Source organism: Phyllobates terribilis, unplaced genomic scaffold (genome assembly GCF_046119375.1).
Source record: "Phyllobates terribilis strain yellow unplaced genomic scaffold, ASM4611937v1 Scaffold_4__5_contigs__length_816908805, whole genome shotgun sequence".
In the NCBI taxonomy this organism is placed as follows: domain Eukaryota; kingdom Metazoa; phylum Chordata; class Amphibia; order Anura; family Dendrobatidae; genus Phyllobates; species Phyllobates terribilis.
In genome coordinates, this window is record NW_027362764.1 from 676628406 (window position 1) to 676648629 (window position 20224).

At 43.2% G+C, this 20224-nt stretch overlaps 1 pseudogene; it reads left to right on the plus strand.

The window, feature by feature from the left end:
- Positions 1–479: 479 nt before the first annotated feature.
- LOC141270289 (5S ribosomal RNA) lies at positions 480–599 on the plus strand (annotated as a pseudogene).
- Positions 600–20224: the final 19625 nt, after the last annotated feature.

A 20224-nucleotide genomic window follows, 5' to 3' on the forward strand; every position in this document is an offset into this window, starting at 1 on the left:
CAGCATCCTTCTGATCACCGTGGGCCTCCAGCATTGTTGCTTATTTACTTTTAATACTAGGCTCCTTTTCACCAGGACCAGCGTCTCCCGGGTGGCTGGAGGCAACCACCGGTAACCCCAAGCAGAAGACCTTTGCAGGCAACACGACCCTCCCCCCTGAAGAGCAGCTCAAAGTCACTGGCAACCATCTCACCCTCTTCCTTCATTCACCCCTGGACGTCTCGCTCCGCCCCCAAGTTACGGGTCCAGCTTGCTCTTTCTGTCACATTACCGCGATGAAGGGTTTAGCCTGCAGGAGACCCTGCGCCGAGCCATTTTTGAAGACACCTGATGCGGCGGGTGAATCACTGCTAAACAAACCACACCTGTAGGGACGGCACAGCCTTTGCATGGACCCTTCGGAGCCCGCCCCGTCACGGCCAGATTGCTCGCCATCAAGCGATCCTGAGAAAGGCTGGCCGGGCGATGAATCGAGCAGCATCTCCTGGCCATACCACCTTGGATACGTACGATCTAGTCTGATCTCGGAAGCAAAGCAGGGCTGGGCTCGGACAGTACTTGAAAGGGAGACCTCCTGGGAACACCGGGTGCTGTAGACCATTTTGATGACATTTTGCCCTACTGCCCAGCTCGGCTAGCATGGAACGGCGCCTTGCCGGACACCGACCTTAAGTAACTTAGATGATGGAAGCCCCAAGGCCTCTGAGCCAGTTGGCAGCTAAGTACGCTACCCCGCCGCCCTTCACGCAGGCCTGACACTGAGCTCCTTGCCACGGCTAGGAGTCCTTATTGACTCCGCAGCTCGCCGTGTGGAAATGATGGCGCTAAAAGCACCCGGGGCCGTGAAGAGGCCAGGCTTTCAGCACGTGCCCAGGGAAGGTTTTGGATGCCGGCTGCCTAGCGAGGGCCAGCAGAAGAAACATGTTTCTCTGCAAAGAAGCTTGTGTAACCAAGACAGATGGCTGCCAAAGAGCTAACCTCAGTGCAAGGAAGGCAAGTAAGGTGCGGAAGGAATTGGGGAGGGGGGGTGATTCCTGCTAGGGCCCTGAAATCATAAAACAGGCAGGAGAGTCTGACGCATGGTGACAGAGAGGTTGTAGGGGCAGATAGGGGGTGTTGTCACGTGAAAGCACGTGTGCATGCTGGCTTGTGTGTGAGAGTGCGCTTCCTAGGTGTGGCGCGCTGCAGACAGTCAAAGGGATTGTTCCCTTTCATTAAAAGTTAATCTTCGGCTGCAGGCTATTAGAAAGCAACTAACCGTGCTCTACTCACCCTACCCGGGTCTACCGGTGAGTCTCGCCTCTGCTCCCGGCCTGTGGCATTGGCCGTGAAGCTGACGTTCCGTCGACAGCGCTGCAGCCGATCAGTGAGCTCAGCGGCTCTGAGTGGGGCGTTGTGTCTACAAGAACTTTTAAGGAAGCCAGCAAAAAAATTGGTTAGTACTTGGATGGGAGACCGCCTGGGAATACCAGGTGCTGTAGGCTTTTGCTTTTTCTTTCCTTCCACCAGCAGGGGGCACTCTCTTCTATGCCTTTTTTCCATTCCCTTTCACAAGTGCACACATTCATTCTCTTTTCTTTTTTTCATTTGCTTTCTCTCTTTCGCTATTTCATCTCTGCAAAATACCAGCATCCTTCTGATCACCGTGGGCCTCCAGCATTGTTGCTTCTTTACTTTTAATACTAGGCTCCTTTTCACCAGGACCAGCGTCTCCCGCGTGTCTGGAGGCAACCACCGGTAACTAGAGATGAGCGTTGTTCTACTCGAACTGTTTGCCAATCTCAAATTCGAGCTGTTTTGGGCTTTGTTCGAGCCGTTCGGCGAACACGAACAATTTGAGAAAAATTCGGCTGTTCGAGGTTATGTTCGATAACTGTTCGTGCACCAAAATCATAACTGGATTTTTTCTCAGTAATGATGAAAATTAATGTTAATACGCAGTTTGAGTGTACAGCGGGGTGGGGGGAGGTGCAGGGGTGGATCTCTGCAGGAACAATGAAGATCTCCATTTTTTTTTCTCTTTCCCGCATTTGCAGTGGGGAGGTGCAATCTGTCAGCCTATCAGCAGCGCACACACGGAGCGAAGTGCTTTTTTTCACACAAGCAAGGGCATGTGTCATTGGCAGTGTATGTCACATGTCCTTGCCCTATAAGACCAAGCCATTTTCCCCGTCGCCACCATTTTCTCACTGCTGCAGCTGCGTGTTAGACGGCACCGCTGTTGCTGTGTGCGCTATACCTTGTTAACTTCAAGCCAATTTTCGCACAAATATACAGATAGCTTGGGAGTAGGGAATAGTTGTGATTGCAGTCCTTTTAAGGACTAGGTTACAGCATTTCCTATGACTTTTATCAGGGAGGTCTGTGCTCTTAAATAGATAGGTTGTGGGAGTTAAGACTAATTGTAATTGGAGTTCTTTTCAGGACTAGGTTACATCAGTTCCTATCAGTTTTTGCCAGGCAGGTCTGTGCCAGTGCTGTGCAAGTTTTTTTCACAGCATTTGGCTGAATCTAGCAAAGCTAATCCTTTTTGGCCTATTGCAGAGTGTGTTAGTCAGTGGAGTAGCCTATCTGTGTTGCAAGATATACCACCTGTGTATAGAATACCAATTTTTTTACTGCACCTAGTGAAGTAAAATCTTTTGGGCATAGCATCATTCTATTAGTCCATCTATACTGACCTCCATCAGGTTGCAAATTAAAACTAATTTTTATCTGCATCTACAGTACCTCTGAAAAAATATTTGGGCTTCTATCTGTGTGTGGGACTTGTTGTATTAGTCCATCTATACTGACCTCCATCAGGTTGCAAACTGAATATATTTTTTTCCTGCATCTACCTCTGAATAAATATTGGGCTTCTAGCTGTGTGTGGGTCTTGTTCTATTAATCCATCTATACTGACCTCCATCAGGTTGCAAACTGAATATAATTTTTTTCTGCATCTAGCTCTGAAAAAATATTTGGCCTTCTAGTAGTGTGTCGGACTTTCTCTATTAGTCCATCTATACTGACCTCCATCAGGTTGCAAACTGAATATAATTTTTTTCTGCATCTAGCTCTGAAAAAATATTTGGCCTTCTAGTAGTGTGTCGGACTTTCTCTATTAGTCCATCTATACTGACCTCCATCAGGTTGCAAATTAAAACTAATTTTTATCTGCATCTACAGTACCTCTGAAAAAATATTTGGGCTTCTAGCTGTGTGTGGGACTTGTTGTATTAGTCCATCTATACTGACCTCCATCAGGTTGCAAACTGAATATATTTTTTTCTGCATCTACCTCTGAAAAAATATTGGGCTTCTAGCTGTGTGTGGGACTTGTTGTATTAGTCCATCAATACTGACCTCCATCAGGTTGCAAACTGAATATATTTTTTTCTGCATCTACCTCTGAAAAAATATTGGGCTTCTAGCTGTGTGTAGGTCTTGTTCTATTAATCCATCTATACTGACCTCCATCAGGTTGCAAACTGAATATAATTTTTTTCTGCATCTAGCTCTGAAAAAATATTTGGCCTTCTAGTAGTGTGTCGGACTTTCTCTATTAGTCCATCTATACTGACCTCCATCAGGTTGCAAATTAAAACTAATTTTTATCTGCAACTACAGTACCTCTAAAAAAATATTTGGGCTTCTAGCTGTGTGTGGGACTTGTTGTATTAGTCCATCTATACTGACCTCCATCAGGTTGCAAACTGAATATATTTTTTTCTGCATCTACTTCTGAAAAAATATTGGGCTTCTAGCTGTGTGTGGGACTTGTTGTATTAGTCCATCTATACTGACCTCCATCAGGTTGCAAACTGAATATATTTTTTTCTGCATCTACCTCTGAAAAAATATTGGGCTTCTAGCTGTGTGTGGGTCTTGTTCTATTAATCCATCTATACTGACCTCCATCAGGTTGCAAACTGATTATAATTTTTTTTTGCATCTAGCTCTGAAAAAATATTTGGCCTTCTAGTAGTGTGTCGGACTTTCTCTATTAGTCCATCTATACTGACCTCCATCAGGTTGCAAACTGAATATAATTTTTTTCTGCATCTAGCTCTGAAAAAATATTTGGCCTTCTAGTAGTGTGTCGGACTTTCTCTATTAGTCCATCTATACTGACCTCCATCAGGTTGCAAATTAAAACTAATTTTTATCTGCATCTACAGAACCTCTGAAAAAATATTTGGGCTTCTAGCTGTGTGTGGGACTTGTTGTATTAGTCCATCTATACTGACCTCCATCAGGTTGCAAACTGAATATATTTTTTCTGCATCTACCTCTGAAAAAATATTGAGCTTCTAGCTGTGTGTGGGACTTGTTGTAATAGTCCATCTATACTGACCTCCATCAGGTTGCAAACTGAATATATTTTTTTCTGCATCTACCTCTGAAAAAATATTGGGCTTCTAGCTGTGTGTGGGTCTTGTTCTATTAATCCATCTATACTGACCTCCATCAGGTTGCAAACTGAATATAATTTTTTTCTGCATCTAGCTCTGAAAAAATATTTGGCCTTCTAGTAGTGTGTCGGACTTTCTCTATTAGTCCATCTATACTGACCTCCATCAGGTTGCAAACTGAATATATTTTTTTCTGCATCTACCTCTGAAAAAATATTTGGCCTTCTGGTAGTGTGTCGGACTTTCTCTATTAGTCCATCTATACTGACCTCCATCAGGTTGCAAATTAAAACTAATTTTTATCTGCATCTACAGTACCTCTGAAAAAATATTTGGGCTTCTAGCTGTGTGTGGGACTTGTTGTATTAGTCCATCTATACTGACCTCCATCAGGTTGCAAATTCAAAATAATTTTTTTCTGCATCTAACCCAGCCAATAGTTTTGGCCTAATACCACAGTTTGGCCACTCAGCTCTGCTCGGTTACCATCCATTGTTTTTTTGTGCAAACAACTCCAGAGTTGTGAATTAGTTAACCACCAAAATGAGTGGAAAAAGGCCTGCTGCTGGTGGAATGGGGAATAGGCGTGTTGGGAAGGGGAAAAAAGGTTGTGTCCGTGGGGTAGGTGTTAAAGCAACAGTAACATCTGCAGAAGAAAGACCATCTTCCAGCCAAACTAAAATGTCTACTTCTTTTAGCGGACAATGTGATAAGATCCCTTTCTTACGGCCACGCCAATCGCTACAAATTCCAGATGAGGCACAAAAACAGCAGGTGCTTCAACGGATATCAAGTGCTCCTTTAAGTGGGCTCTCCTCCACATCAACTTCAACATCACAAATACTCCAGTCCTCAAAGGTGTCACCCAAATCGCACTTGCTTCCTCACAGCTCCCAAATCTCCAGCTGCCCGTCTGAGTATGAGGTAGAGCAGATGGTTGAGTCTGCAGAGATGTTTACTCATACTATAGCCTGGGAATCAGAGGTCGACTCCAGCGATCTGTGAATCCAGACGAGGAAATGATCTGCACTGATGCCCAGAATCTTTATGAGTCGGATCCAGGACCAGACGCAGAAGGTTCTGACCATAATGTAGACCCTCATTCCCAAACTGTAACTCCTGTTGGTGGAGACAATGAGGAAGACGATGATAAGACTCAAATACCTGATTGGAGCGACAACTTTAGTTTTTTGTCAGGGCAGGAACAGGTTGGCTCTGAGGACGACGGGTGTGATAACGCACAGGGTGATGATGATGAGGTCGGAGATCCCACTTACTGTCAACCCACAGTCAGCCAGATGAGGTCAGCAGAGGAGGTGGAGGAAGATGCTAGTGACGACGAGGTCAGGTTGCGCCTTCCTGGACAGAGACGTAGTACTGGAAGCACGTCAACAACTGCATCCTCAAACACAACTCTGCCTCTTACCACAAGTCGTGGTGGCTCTTCAGGTCGCATGGGTGCTAAGCCTTGCATAGCCTGGGCATTTTTTCAGATCGATAAAGATGACCCAACTCGTGTTATCTGTAACATTTGTCAGCAAAAGCTAAGTAGAGGCCAAAAAATACATAGTTTGAGTACTTCATGCATGAACCGGCACATGGACATGAAGCATAAGTTGCAGTGGGAAGCTCAGTGTGCTACAATGCGGCCTAGCCGGCCGGGCCAACCACCGTCTGCCATATCTTGCGCATCCGCGGCCTCTTCATCCTCTGTGACTGGGGGGACAGCAGTCACACCTGTTTTGGGGCGCAGACCTGCCACCTCTTTACCCGCAACAGCCAGCGTGATTGGCAGGTCATCATTTTCTTTGGAGGTGGTAACACCAGCTGGTGTTGAGCGCTGTCCGACATCGATAGCACCACCTTTGGATCAAGGCAACCTAACATGTCCACCTGCATCTTCCTCACAGACCGGCAGTTTGCCGGGGACACCCTTATCAACCCCGTCTAAGCACAATAGCCAGCCCTCGGTCCCTCAGATGTGGACAAGTAAAAGACCATTTCCTCCTAGCCATGAGAAAGCTAAGAGGTTGAATTTCACCATCTGCAAGCTCTTGGCTACAGAAATGCTGCCTTTCCACCTGGTGGACACAGAGGATTTTCGAGACCTTATGTCCGTCGCAGTGCCCCAGTACCAGATGCCCAGTCGGCACTACTTCTCAAAGAAAGGTGTGCCTGCGCTCCACCAGCATGTCGCACATAACATCACCGCTTCTTTGAGAAACTCTGTGTGTGACAGGGTGCATTTCACCACAGACACTTGGACGAGTAGGCATGGACAGGGGCGTTACATGTGGCTGACTGGGCACTGGGTAACTATGGTGACAGCAGGACAAGGGACTGCTGTCCAAGTCTTGCCGTCCCCACGAGTTGTGCGTCAATCCTCTTTATGTCAAATTTCCTCCACTGCTTCTGCCTCCTCAACCTCCTCTCGGTCTTCCACCTGCACCCAAAGCCTGTCTGGTCATGCCACAAGCTTTCTAACTGCGCAGAAGGGATCCTGCACACCTCCTTACTATGCTGGCAGTAGGGCTCAACGTCATCAGGCGGTTTTTACATTGAAATGTCTGGGAAATGTGAGTCACACAGCTGAGGAGTTGTGGTCAGCTCTGGAGAACCAATTTCATGAATGGTTGTCTCCACTGGACCTGAAACCAGGGAAGGCCGTGTGCGACAATGCTGCAAACCCGGGTGCGGCCCTTCGCTGGGGCAATGTCACACACGTGCCTTGTATGGCTCACGTGTTGAACCTGGTTGTCCAGCAATTTTTAGCCCACTATCCCAGACTAGATGGCCTTCTGCAGAGGGCACGGTCGCTGTGTGCTCACTTCCGCCGTTCGCATCCCGCAGCTCGGCGACTTACATCTCTACAGAAGTCGTTGGGCCTGCCACTTCACCGGCTAAAATGCGATGTGCCTACCCGGTGGAATTCAACTCTGCACATGTTGCAGCGACTGTGGCAGCACCGACAAGCCCTGGTGCAATACGTTCTGACGTATAGCCTGGGCCAACGAGATTCAGAGGTGGGGCAAATCACGCTGGAGGAGTGGTCTCAGATCAGGGACCTATGCACCCTTCTGCACAGTTTTGAAATGGCGACGAAGATGTTTAGTGCTGACGATGCCATTATCAGCATGACTATTCCGGTGATTTACATACTGGAGCACATGTTAAACAGAATTCGGAGTCAGGTGGTGGCACAAGAGGAGGTGGAGGAAGTAGAGGAGGAGGAGTTGTATGCGGAAGGGCTAACATCTGCAAGGTCCAGACGGTCGGCAGCACCAAGGCGGCAGGCATGTGAGGGTGGGGGAGATGGTTTTACCAGGGCACATGGTAGCAGCCAAACTAGTGAGGAAGGTGCAGGAGCCCAGGAAGAAGTGGAGGACGAACTGATGGAAGACTCATCAGATGAGGGAGACCTTGATCACATTTCTGTTGTGCGAGGTTGGGGGGAGAGGACAGAGGAAGGAAGCATGATTGTTACCTCGCCACCAACACAACAGGGACTTGGTGCTCCTGGATGCGCAACACACATGAGTGCCTTCTTGCTGCACTACCTGCAACATGACCCTCGAATTGTGAGAATTAGAAATAATCCTGACTACTGGGTTGCCACACTGTTAGATCCCCGGTACAAAAGTAAATTTGCAGAAATTATTCCTGCCATAGAAAGGGATGCATGCATGCAGGAGTATCAGCAGAGACTGTTGCAGAATCTTACATGTGCTTTTCCACAAAATACCAGTGGTGCACGTAGTGAATCTCACAGTTCCAACTTGCCAACCGTGGGACCGTCAAGTGTTCAGCACTCAAACCGTAACAGAACCACAGTATCTGCTGGTAACATCAATTTTGCGGAATCATTTCACCACTTTTTTAGCCCATCCTTTGCAAGGCCACAGGAGACAAGAAGTCTGACACATAGTCAACGCCTAGAGACGATGGTACAGGAGTATCTCCAAGTAAACATTGAAGCCACGACTGTGTCACTGGACCCTTGCTCTTTTTGGGCTTCCAATCTGGATAAATGGCCGGAGCTAGCCACTTACGCCTTGGAGATCTTGTCATGCCCCGCAGCCAGCGTTCTGTCTGAACGTGTGTTCAGCGCTGCTGGTGGTGTGCTGACAGATAAGCGCACGCGGCTCTCCACTGATAACGTAGACAGACTCACGTTCATAAAGATGAACAAATCATGGATCCGAAACGACTTTTCTACCCCTGTGTCATTCTGGGGAGAGTAAAAGCTTGATGATTGGTTAAAATCACCCTACCAACCGTTTTAAGCTTTCAAATTACTAATCATGTTTATCTGTATCTTGACTGGAAAATAATTTGGGCTTTGTAGCAGTGTGCAGCACTGATCCTATTAGGCCATCTATACTAAAGCTTCACCAGATTTAAAATTAAAAATAATTTTTAGCTGCATCTAGCCCGGAAAATAATTTTGGGGCTCCGAGATGCGCAAGGCACATAAGTGCCTTCTTGCTGCACTACCTGCAGCATGACCCTCATATTGTCAGAATTCGAAGTAATCATGACTACTGGGTTGCCACACTCTTAGATCCCCCAAACTTTTCGATCAACCTTTTCATTTTAATAAAGACCAAAAAATGGTCATTTTTGAAATTATAAGCATTAGCAGGTTGTTAGAAACTGAAATCAAACAGTTTTCAACTCAAAACTTTATTCTAGGTGATGTTACATTTTCACATAGGACCCCTTGTTCGAAAGGAGCTTCTGAACTCTCTCGTCCATTGAATTTGTCAGGTTTTGGATGGTTTCTGCTTCAATTGTTTTGCATGAGGACAGAATACCCTCCCAGAGCTGTTGCTTAGATGTGAACTGCCTCCCGCCATCATAGACACTCCTTTTAATGATGCTCCAAAGGTTCTGAATGGGGTAGAGGTCAGAGGAGCATGGGGGTCACACCATAAGTTTGTCCCCTTTTATGCCCATATCAGCCAGAGATGCAGATGTTTTATGTGCAGCATGAGATGGTGCATTATCATGCAGAAAAATGATCTTGCTGTGAAATACACGGTTATTCTTCTTGAACCATGGCAGGAAGTGCTGTTTGAGAAAATCCACATACATTATGGAGTTCATCTTTAGCGCCTTCAGGGATCCTAAAGGGGCCGACAATCTCTCTCCCCATGATTCCAGCCCAAAACATTACTCCACCTCCTCCTTGTTGGCGCTGTAGCCGTGTTTGCGTGGGGTGTCCATCAACCAGCCATCCTCCACTCCATCCATCTGGACCATCGAGCGCTGCACGGCACTCATCCGTGAACAAAACAGTTTTGAAATCAGTCTTCATGTAATGTTTGGCCCACTGGAGCCGTTTCTGCTTGTGTGAAGTGGATAGAGGAGGTCGACAGGATGGCGCATGCACAGCTGCAAACCTCTGAAGGACCCTGCATCTTGTTGTTCGGGGGACGTTGGAGGCACAAGCAGCTTCAAAAACTTGTCTGCTGCTATGACAAGGCTTTTTTGCCGCTGCTCTTTCAACCTGACGTAATTGCCTGTAGGAAAGAGTCCTCAATTTGCCCTTATCAGCACGCACACGTGTGTACTGTGAATCAGCTACATACTTCTTGATTGCCAAGACACTTCATCCTGATCATCGCACAATGTTGATTGTAGTCATGCCTTGACCTAAACACTCCACAATTTGTTGCTTCTCAGCAGCCGACACATCCTTTTTCTTTCCCATTTTGGCAGAAAATGTAGGCTGCTTAATAATGTGATAGAGCCTTCTTAAGTAGTCTTGCCTTTCATTGGACACACCTGCCAAACTAATTAGCACAGGTGTCTGCAATTGCTTACAGTGATATAAAGAGCCCTGACACACATCACCATCAATGAGTTTAACTGACAAACAAACAAATTCTTCCCTTATCACTCCTAAACACTTTTTGCATAATAATTTGGAACGCAGTGTACATGTGCTTTTCCACAAAACACCAGTGGTTCACGTACTGAATCTTACAGTTCTAACTTGCCAACCGTGGTTTGTATGGAGTTGTTCAATAAAGGGCCCAAAATTAAGATAACATAGATGGGAGAGGTCTCTATGAATAGGAATTCCTAAGTATTTGATACCCTGTGAGGGCCAGGCAAAGGGAAAGTTGGACTGGATGGAATCCTATATGGATTTGGGGAGGGAGACATCAAGGGCCTCAGACTTCGCTGCATTGATTTTAAAATTTTACCATGTAACAAAGTGATCTATTTCAGCCATAACAGCATGGATGGATATATGTGATTGAGTGATATATACTAGGACATCATCAGCAAATAGAGAGCACTTGTACTCGGTGCCTCCCACCTCAATCCACCTAATATTGGGGTTATGGCGAATTGATGAGAGCAGGTGCTCCGTCACTAGGATGTATAAGAGAGGGGACAGAGGACATCACTGCCTTGTCCCATTGGTGATTGTGAAAGGTGATGAAAATGTTCTGACGCACCCCCTGGGCCTTGGGACACCCGGAGCCGGACCCTTTTTGGTGGATGCTGGTGGTTGTAGTCTTCGTGGCGGCGACCCGGTTCTGTGGCTCAGGGCGGTCAAACCAGTGGCGGAACTATTTATGTGGTTTTGATGTTTAAATGTCCGACTACGCCACCCGTGGATTGCGGTCAGAGTGAACCGCCGCTACAGGGCAGACCGCTGAGGCTGGTGTTGTGGGTGCAGCAGAGCGTAGCATAACTCCCCACGGGAGGAGTATAGCCTCAGGGCAGTGTATGCGGAGGATGGGGGTGATGGTGCAGGGCAGCAGCAGTAACGACACCGAGTCAGTGATGCAGTCCAGGGCCTTTACTCACAGTTCTTATTATCCAGACCACGTCTGCAGGTAACGGCTGCCCACGTCGTACTGTGCTCACCAGGTGAGGGGCTCAGACAACTCCCAGATAACTTTGGAGCACTTCACAGGACCCCCTTTGTGTGTCCTTTGTCTGGCCTTTCTTACCAACACTTCTGTTCGGCTGCCTCGGGCCTCCTCTTGGTAAACTTGGCGCCAGTTTCCCTGACCCTATGTGGTGCCTTCCTAGCGGGTGTAGCGAGGGGCTGCGCCACATAAAATGTCAGAGCCTTCGGTTTCTAGCTGAGGGTCGTTTCCTGCCTCCACTAGTTCGGGGACCGGTCTCCCCCTTTGGCCTGACCCCTCCACGCAGGTGGATTCGGGCGTGCGGTGGCGACTCGCCCGTCCGCACCCCTGGGATCCCTTCATTCCTCGTTCCTGGAGCCTTCTCCGCTCCTCTTCCTTCCTTCTCCCTCTTCCAGGCCTGGGCCTCTGTTACTAGGCCCGCCTCCGGAGCAGAGCTCATGCAGAGCCCCTGCTCCCTGCCACTTCTGCTCAGACTTCTCTTCACTGAACTAAGATGGTGCCCACCTTTTATACTCCCTTCTCAATGCACCCAGGAACTGCTTCCTCCCTGCTCCTGCACTACAGGGTTCCCCTTCCTCAGTGTTCCCTCCCCCCACTCCAGCCAGGGACAGGGCCTGTCGTGCCCATCTCAGGGGCATATTGGTCGCCCTGCCCCACGGCAATGTGGTGTAATGCATGCAGGTGTCGGGTCCTGATCCACACTCCATCCTTACCTGAGAGTGAGATATCACACCTCTGGGTGAGGTGCAATACGTCTGTAGCAACCGAGCCCTCAGGGTGCTACAGTTCCATTTATCTTCAGCCTAGGTGACGTATTGCGATACAGGGCCGTGATTTTGGCTATAAAAGGGTCCCCTAGACCCCTACCCCAAGCTTTTTAAGAGAATCATATATGGCGTGCCAGGAAACTCTATGGAATGCTTTCTCAGCATCCAACGAGAGTATCTAATTACAAATTTTTAACTGCATCTAGCCCTGGAAATACTTTGTGCCTAGTAGCAGTGTCTGCTAGTCAGCGGATTATCCCGGCTGTTAAGCAAGCTGCACCACCTGTAGTTTAGACACTTAATTTTTTCAAAGGAAATGCTTCGGGACCATGGGATACTTAGTGAAGAGCATCAGGAGGCACCCCAAGGCATAGGGGCTGGGACTGGCAGTAGGATGCCTTGCGGTGGACAGCCGAGCTCGATCCTTATAAAAGCTTTTTAACTGCAGCAGCTTTAGTGGGCGCTACTGGAGCTGGAATTACCGCGGCTGCTGGCATGAGACTTGCCCTCCAATAGATCCTTGTAAATGGATTTAAAGTGTATTCATTCAAATTAGAGAGACAATTTAAATTAAAAAGCTTAGAGCTGCCTCCACCACAGGGGGGCTCGCTCGACCCACCAGCGGACAGGCACCAGTATTGGGAGAGGGGGGCTGGCCGTCAGGGTTCACCGCGGCTCTGGCACAAACCCGGCGACACGGAGGTGGCACGGGCAGGAGCGGACTGGCCGTGTCGGCTTCTCACTTTTTGGATTTTAGAAGGGCATGACATGAATATATCTGTGTCTCCCCCTCCTTTTACTCCTCCACCTCTTTTATTTTCGCATGACTATATGTACTTGTCACTTTTCCATGTGTTAGTTATGTCTTCTGAGCAGTTTGTCAGCTTTTGGACACCTTTGAAGGTGTTTTCTATGTGTTTCTATGTGTTTTTGTTTGCCTGCCATTGGTTTTAACGGTGTTCGAAGGTGTTCGACGAACAGTTCGACGAACCGAACCGAACTCGAACACTACGGGGGTGGCTCAACACTACCGGTAACCCCAAGCAGAAGACCTTTGCAGGCAACACGACCCTCCCCCCTGAAGAGCAGCTCAAAGTCACTGGCAACCATCTCACCCTCTTCCTTCATTCACCCCTGGACATCTCGCTCCGCCCCCAAGTTACGGGTCCAGCGTGCTCTTTCTGTCACATTACCGCGATGAAGGGTTTAGCCTTCAGCAGCAAGTGAGAGGCGTGTCTCTGTCTACGGACACACCACCCTGAACACGCCCGATCTCATCTGATCTCGGAAGCTAAGCAGGGTCGGGCCTGGTTAGTACTTGGAAGGCAGACTGTAAAATAATACTCTTCCTGTTATTTTTTTCTTCTGAGGACTTCTCAAAGTATCAATGTCACGATATTCTTATAAAAAAATGTATCTGTTTATTATTGGATTGTCCATTAAAAAGAATCAGATTGCAGCAGGTACATACAATAATTAGTTATAAAGTAATTGTCCATTTGTCCATAATTTGCTTAATTGTTGAGATTCACCCATCTTTCCTTGGATCCTGGCTGGTAAATCATGTTTTTGTCCAGCATGTGTCCAGGCCTACATGTCATCTGCTTCTCAGCATGAAGATTCTGTGTCTTGTGGGGTGGGCAGAGCAAGAGAGCCCCCCCTTTCTGTGCCATGGGCTTTTATAGCCAGTCGTATGGACACCTGTTCTACATATGGTAGTGAACCAAAAATACACACACAAATAGCGCATGTCAACTAGACACGATGGCTGAGGCATAGAACTCAGAAAAATGATTATCGATTAACATTCCAAATGAATTTCCATAATTAACCATTTAACATTTCCCCCTTTTTTGAGAATAAAAGGACTTTAACTGAAAAATCTCAAAAGAAGATACATTCATCAATCATTTTTTCTTTCCTTCTTCCTTGGCAATATCATTAAATTTCCATAATAATAATAATAGTAATAATAGTATCAATATCGGATTATTGTTATATAATGATGTGAATTCATGTTATGGTAAGCCGTGACTAATATTCATTTAATATGTATAATTATACTTCCCTATATCTAAATTGAAGCAATCGCGGGTTCAATCGTCATCATCTGATGTCATCGGGTCGTCGTCTCGTCTTCTTCTTGGTTCTTTTATAACACAGTCTTTAGATGAAAACTCCTTTGAAATAAATTACAGCATGTAGATATTGTAGAGTCCATAATTGTGTTCATTATTGTTCAGTCCATAAACTGTACTCTTTATTAGAAAGATCATGTGTGTCAGTTGATAAGAAAACAAAGTCCATGGATGAAATGTAGCTTTAATATCTGTGCAGTGTCACCTGGACTTACGTTGGATCGTCTTTGGAAACTTCCTTGTGTCCGCACTGGTCTCGTGTCACTTTTGGAACAGATGTGACGTCTTTGGTCAGTAAAGCAAGGGTTAACTTGCCACTTTCCTGCTTTATATAGCACCATAACCAGTACTCAGTCCTTTATATACAGGACACATATGCCAGGTATTACCTGTTCACCAGCTTTCATTGAAGCCTTGCAGGTGATAAGAAACCACTGGAACGTGATGAAACTTAAACACAACACAGTACATATAGGATCATCGTCCTCTGCCGTCCTGGTGATCAGTGGTGTGAATTGTATTGTATGTAATGGACACAGTCTATTATAACACTCAGCATTCACACCTGTTACCTTCTGAGACGTCCGGATATCAGTTGCTTCTTCTTGTAACTTTTGAGAATCTCTTTGATTTATAAAAATTAAAAGTCTTTATTAAGATAGAATTCATAATTGCGATGTCTTGATTGAAGTCTTCATTCCCTAATCTGATACCAAATCTGGCAGTTTTTCCTAACCTATAATATCACAGTGTACCATAGCAATCAGTAATATCCATCTAATTATTATCAAAATATTAAAATAAATTATGTTTGGAATAATAAACAATAATAGATAATAATTCATTATCAATCAAGTTCTCCATATGATAGAACATTTTTATGTCATAGGTGTAATTACCTTTTCCAACCCATAGGTGTCAGTGTATTTTTGAAAAACAAGTTTTTATATCTTTATTAAACCAATAATATCAAAGAATGTATACTCCTGAACCAAAATGAATAAATATATGAATGTATGAATGAATGAATGAATGAATAAATGAATGAATGAATTGTTGTGTTTACTCAGAAAATGTAAACATTTTTTTCCTTAGCAATATATATTTAATGAAGCAATACTCTTGTATTAGACATTACTTTATTAAATATTAATGTGTTTTCTCAATTGAGATATTGAACTCATATAAAATCAAATGAGAATTAAAAAATGAAAAAATAGAAAAATAAGAAGTATAAAGTAAGACTAAAATTTTAAAAATGAAAAATAAAATTAAGAGTAAAAATAAGAATAAAAATAAAAATAAGGCCTTTAAATTTTAATGACAAATGCAGACTAATTATATTCTCCATAAAAAATACCCTTATATCTCCATTATCTGGATGATTTCATATTTGTCATAACCTTGTACCACCAAAAAATATTAAATTATGCAACTTTGCATGTAATACCCTTCTTAATTATACCATAGTACCTTATTATTATTTCTTCTTTATTAAAATGTGTGGAAAATAAGTATTGATCAAAAGTGATTATGTAATCAGGATCAAAAACACATTTTCCCCCTTAATACCAAAAATATTATTTTATAAAATGTATGTATATATCAGAACCAAATTAAAAATAATTATTCTTCTAGAAATATTGTGCATAAATTTCATATCGATGAGTAGCATAGATTTGACTAAAGAGAGGTGTGTACCTATTTAGGTAACCATTAAAAATAATATTATAGTTATTCAAGAATATTATCATGTGGAAAATTATTCTAAATATAAATTTGCTTTGTAAACCATTTTGATGTGTGGTTGCCCTTATCCACTATTAGTTAAATCAAGAAATAATAATTATTAAAGAAATATAGAAATATATATATGTAGATACAGTGCTTACAAGTAGAATTCAACCCCCTGCAGATTTAGCTGGTTTGATAAGATGCAAATAAGTTAGAGCCTTCAAACTGCAAACGAGAGTAGGTTTTATGAACAGAAGCATAAATCTTACAAACCAAAAAGTTATGTTGCTCAGTTGAATTTTATTAAATTTTAAACATAAAAGTGTGGGTCAATTATTATTCAACCCCTATGTTTAATATTTTGTGGAATAACCCTTGTTTGCAATTACAGCTAATAATTGTCTTTTATAAGACCTGATCAGGCCGGCACAGGTCTGTGGAGTTATCTTGGCCCACTCCTCCATGCAGATCTTCTCCAAGTTATCTAGGTTCTTTGGGTGTCTCATGTGGACTTTATTCTTGAGCTACTTCCACAAGTTTTCAATTGGGTTAAGGTCAGGAGACTGACTAGGCCACTCCAACACCTTGACTTTTTCCCTCTTGAACCAGGCCTTGGTTTTCTTGGCTGTGTGCTTTGGGTCGTTGTCTTGTTGGAAGATGAAATTACGACCCATCTTAAGATCCTTGATGGAGGAGCGGAGGTTCTTGGCCAAAATCTCCATGTAGGCCGTGCTATCCATCTTCCCATGGATGCGCACCAGATGGCCAGGCCCCTTGGCAGAGAAACAGCCCCACAGCATGATGCTGCCACCACCATGCTTGACTGTAGGGATGGTATTCTTGGGATCGTATGCAGTGCCATCCAGTCTCCAAACGTCACGTGTGTGGTTGGCACCAAAGATCTCGATCTTGGTCTCATCAGACCATAGAACCTTGAACCAGTCTGTCTCAGAGTCCTCCAAGTGATCATGAGCAAACTGTAGACGAGCCTTGACATGACGCTTTGAAAGTAAAGGTACCTTACGGGCTCGTCTGGAATGGAGACCATTGCGGTGGAGTACGTTACTTATGGTATTGACTGAAACCAATGTCCCCACTGCCATGAGATCTTCCCGGAGCTCCTTCCTTGTTGTCCTTGGGTTAGCCTTGACTCTTCGGACAAGCCTGGCCTCGGCACGGGAGGACACTTTCAAAGGCTGTCCAGGCCGTGGAAGGCTAACAGTAGTTCCATAAGCCTTCCACTTACGGATGATGCTCCCAACAGTGGAGACAGGTAGGCCCAACTCCTTGGAAAGGGTTTTGTACCCCTTGCCAGCCTTGTGACCCTCCACGATCTTGTCTCTGATGGCCTTGGAATGCTCTTTTGTCTTTCCCATGTTGACACATGTCTGAGTGCTGTTCACAAGTTTGGGGAGGGTCTTAAATAGTCAGAAAAGGCTGGCAAAAGAGATCTTTAATCCACACATGTGAAGCTCATTATTCTTGGTGCCTGAACTACTTCTTAATACTTTAGGGGGACCAAACAGAATTCTTGTGGTTTGAGGGGTTGAATAATAAAAGACACTCTGAATTAACTTTTAACGTTTTAAAAAAACATAAAAACAAAAAAAAAGTTGCTGCAGTGCATTTCCCACTTCCAGGCTGATCTACAGTACAAATGTCACAATGCCAAGTTAATTCCGCATGTGTCAACCACCTAAATCTGCAGGGGGTTGAATACTACTTGTAGGCACTGTAATACCTAATTATGTATTATAATTTCCTCAGAATTAAATATATTTTTGTACCTTCACATAAAGAAACATTTTTTTTTCAAACATACAAACATACGAGGCCTCTGTCACATCAATCACACTTAGCAGCTGCTAATTTACTCATCTGTCACCTTCACTCTGACATTCACAGATCTGTTCAACTCAAACATTCCACATATGAAGTTTTATATATATATATATATATATATATATATTTAACCCAAAATTGTTGTATCCCAATTTATTAATGCGCATTGCCATATCAATTGAATATCTTTATATTTCTTTGAATATTCCCCAAGTACATATTATATAATATGAGAGTAAGTCACTGGAATTTCAGACACTTGAAAAAACTCTTGTCTTAGATTCTTTTATCACTGGCTGCCCGGTCTTAAGTTACATCAGTTGAAAATATAAAGAATGGGATCCTATACAATGAGCTCAAAGTTCAAAGGCCGCAGCTGTCACACATCATGCTGTAAAGCTACATTAATTTGCACGAACACTTCATGCACAGAAAATATTAGCAACACGAAAGAATTAATAAGTATTACATATATATTATAGTTCAACTAGATATATTGTTATTATTTTAAAATGTTATACACATAAAATCATGCAATTTTTTCTCTTCCTGTGTGAATAAAGAAATAAATCCATTTTAGAGTTCTTTGATCAAATCCTTCTTTGGAATGAAAACTCTAAGGAAATATAAGAAAATAAAATTAAATATCAAATTCATACAGAAACAGAATTATTTAAATATCTTATACATATATTGGTTGGTTCTAATGTAATTCAAAATATTGCTACTTAAATTTATATATATGAAGTTCTAATTTATTAATTAATATATATATATATATTTTATAAACGTATATATAAATACAATTATATGCAATCTCTACTTAGACAAGTGTATATATATATATATATATATATGAACTATTAGAAACTATGTAACTACAATTTTACTGTATAAGATTATAAATAAATATTGAGACATTGTATTACATTTTGATACAACATTATAATTGCAGTTTTTCCTTAGCCACTCCCTAAACCAAATCTTCTGTCTCTCTCAAATATCCCCAGGAACGCCCTATTTAGGAAAGACATTTTTCTATCCTTCAAAACCTCAGAGAACTGCCTGTTCTTCTGTCCACATTCCATGACGTCACTGTGAGTTGGTCGTCTCACCTGTCTCTGTCCATCAGTTTCAGCCATTTTCCTTTTTAGAGAATCACAGTTCTGACTGAGAATTTACTCATTCTGTGGAGAGATGGATCTTTGCACTGGCTGATATGGCTTATAACATATATGAAATCTTCTGCGTATTTGATAGAGTTCACTATGGGGATGACTCAGTCTAGGAGAGTTTGATATTGGCTTTTGGTAAGATTTTACCTTTCCTGGTTTTATAAATTTAGCTTGATTTATTTTCTTTTCACGATTCTCATGTTTTCTAACAAAATCCAGCATCTGTGCACATTCAAATAATGAATTTTTTTGTGATGCCATAACTTGGGAAACTGAATTTAGGAATTTGAATTTTTGTACAAAAGTTGTTATCATATGTTGTACTTTTCCATTTTTGATGAGAGCTTTGTACAACCGTTCAAATATGGACATGAATGTATATGTACATTCCTTCCTACCAATCCTTAGTTTCTGCAGATCTTCTATGTTGGGAAAATCCTTTGTGACACAATAAATCAAATATCTTAATCTGTCCGAATCATTTTCCCATCCATTAGGAGAGTCATTTTCACAGGGCATTAAATGTAAACGTCTGGACAATGTCACAGGAATCCATATTTTAAATAATTGATTCCTCTCCTCATTGGATATATCAAACTTATCAGAGAAGCTCTCAAATGTCTCTGAATTTCTACAGGCATGGATTTTGACATCATATTTTGGCATGATTTTGTATAATTTCAGCAAATTTTTCCTCATTTTAATTTGGAGTTGAGCCTGGGTAATTCCAGAATTCTCTGATATTTTTAGTGGCTCTTGTACGTCCGTTCCTCCTACGTCACTCACGTCTCCTCCCACATCACCTAGTATGTCGGTTTCTCGTATGTCAGTCATGTCTCCTCCCATGTCAGGTTTCTGTATGTCCGTCTCTTGGTCAGACCCAAGGTCACCTTCAGTTACAGACACGTGTCTTACTTCTTGTTCATTTTCCACATTACAGTCAGAATCAGTATCACCGTCTGACACTTCTACACTATTTTCCTGCTTAGAAATCTCTAACACAAGACTATGAAAAAAATCTACCAAATGTAGAATATTTCTCAATTTCTGTTTGTCTCTATTTACCAATTTAGAAGTTAACTGTAAATTCTGCAATTCACATTCTTTGTATAAACTGAGCCACAAAACTTCTATGTCATCTCCTACATTAACTTTGAAATTAATATTACTTTGTTTAGCAAAAGAAGAAATTATATCCATATTTTGCTTACCTTAAGATTCCTTGGCTTCTCTTTATCAGCAAGTCCTGTCTTCAGTTCGTCTGATTCTTTTCCTGTGTGA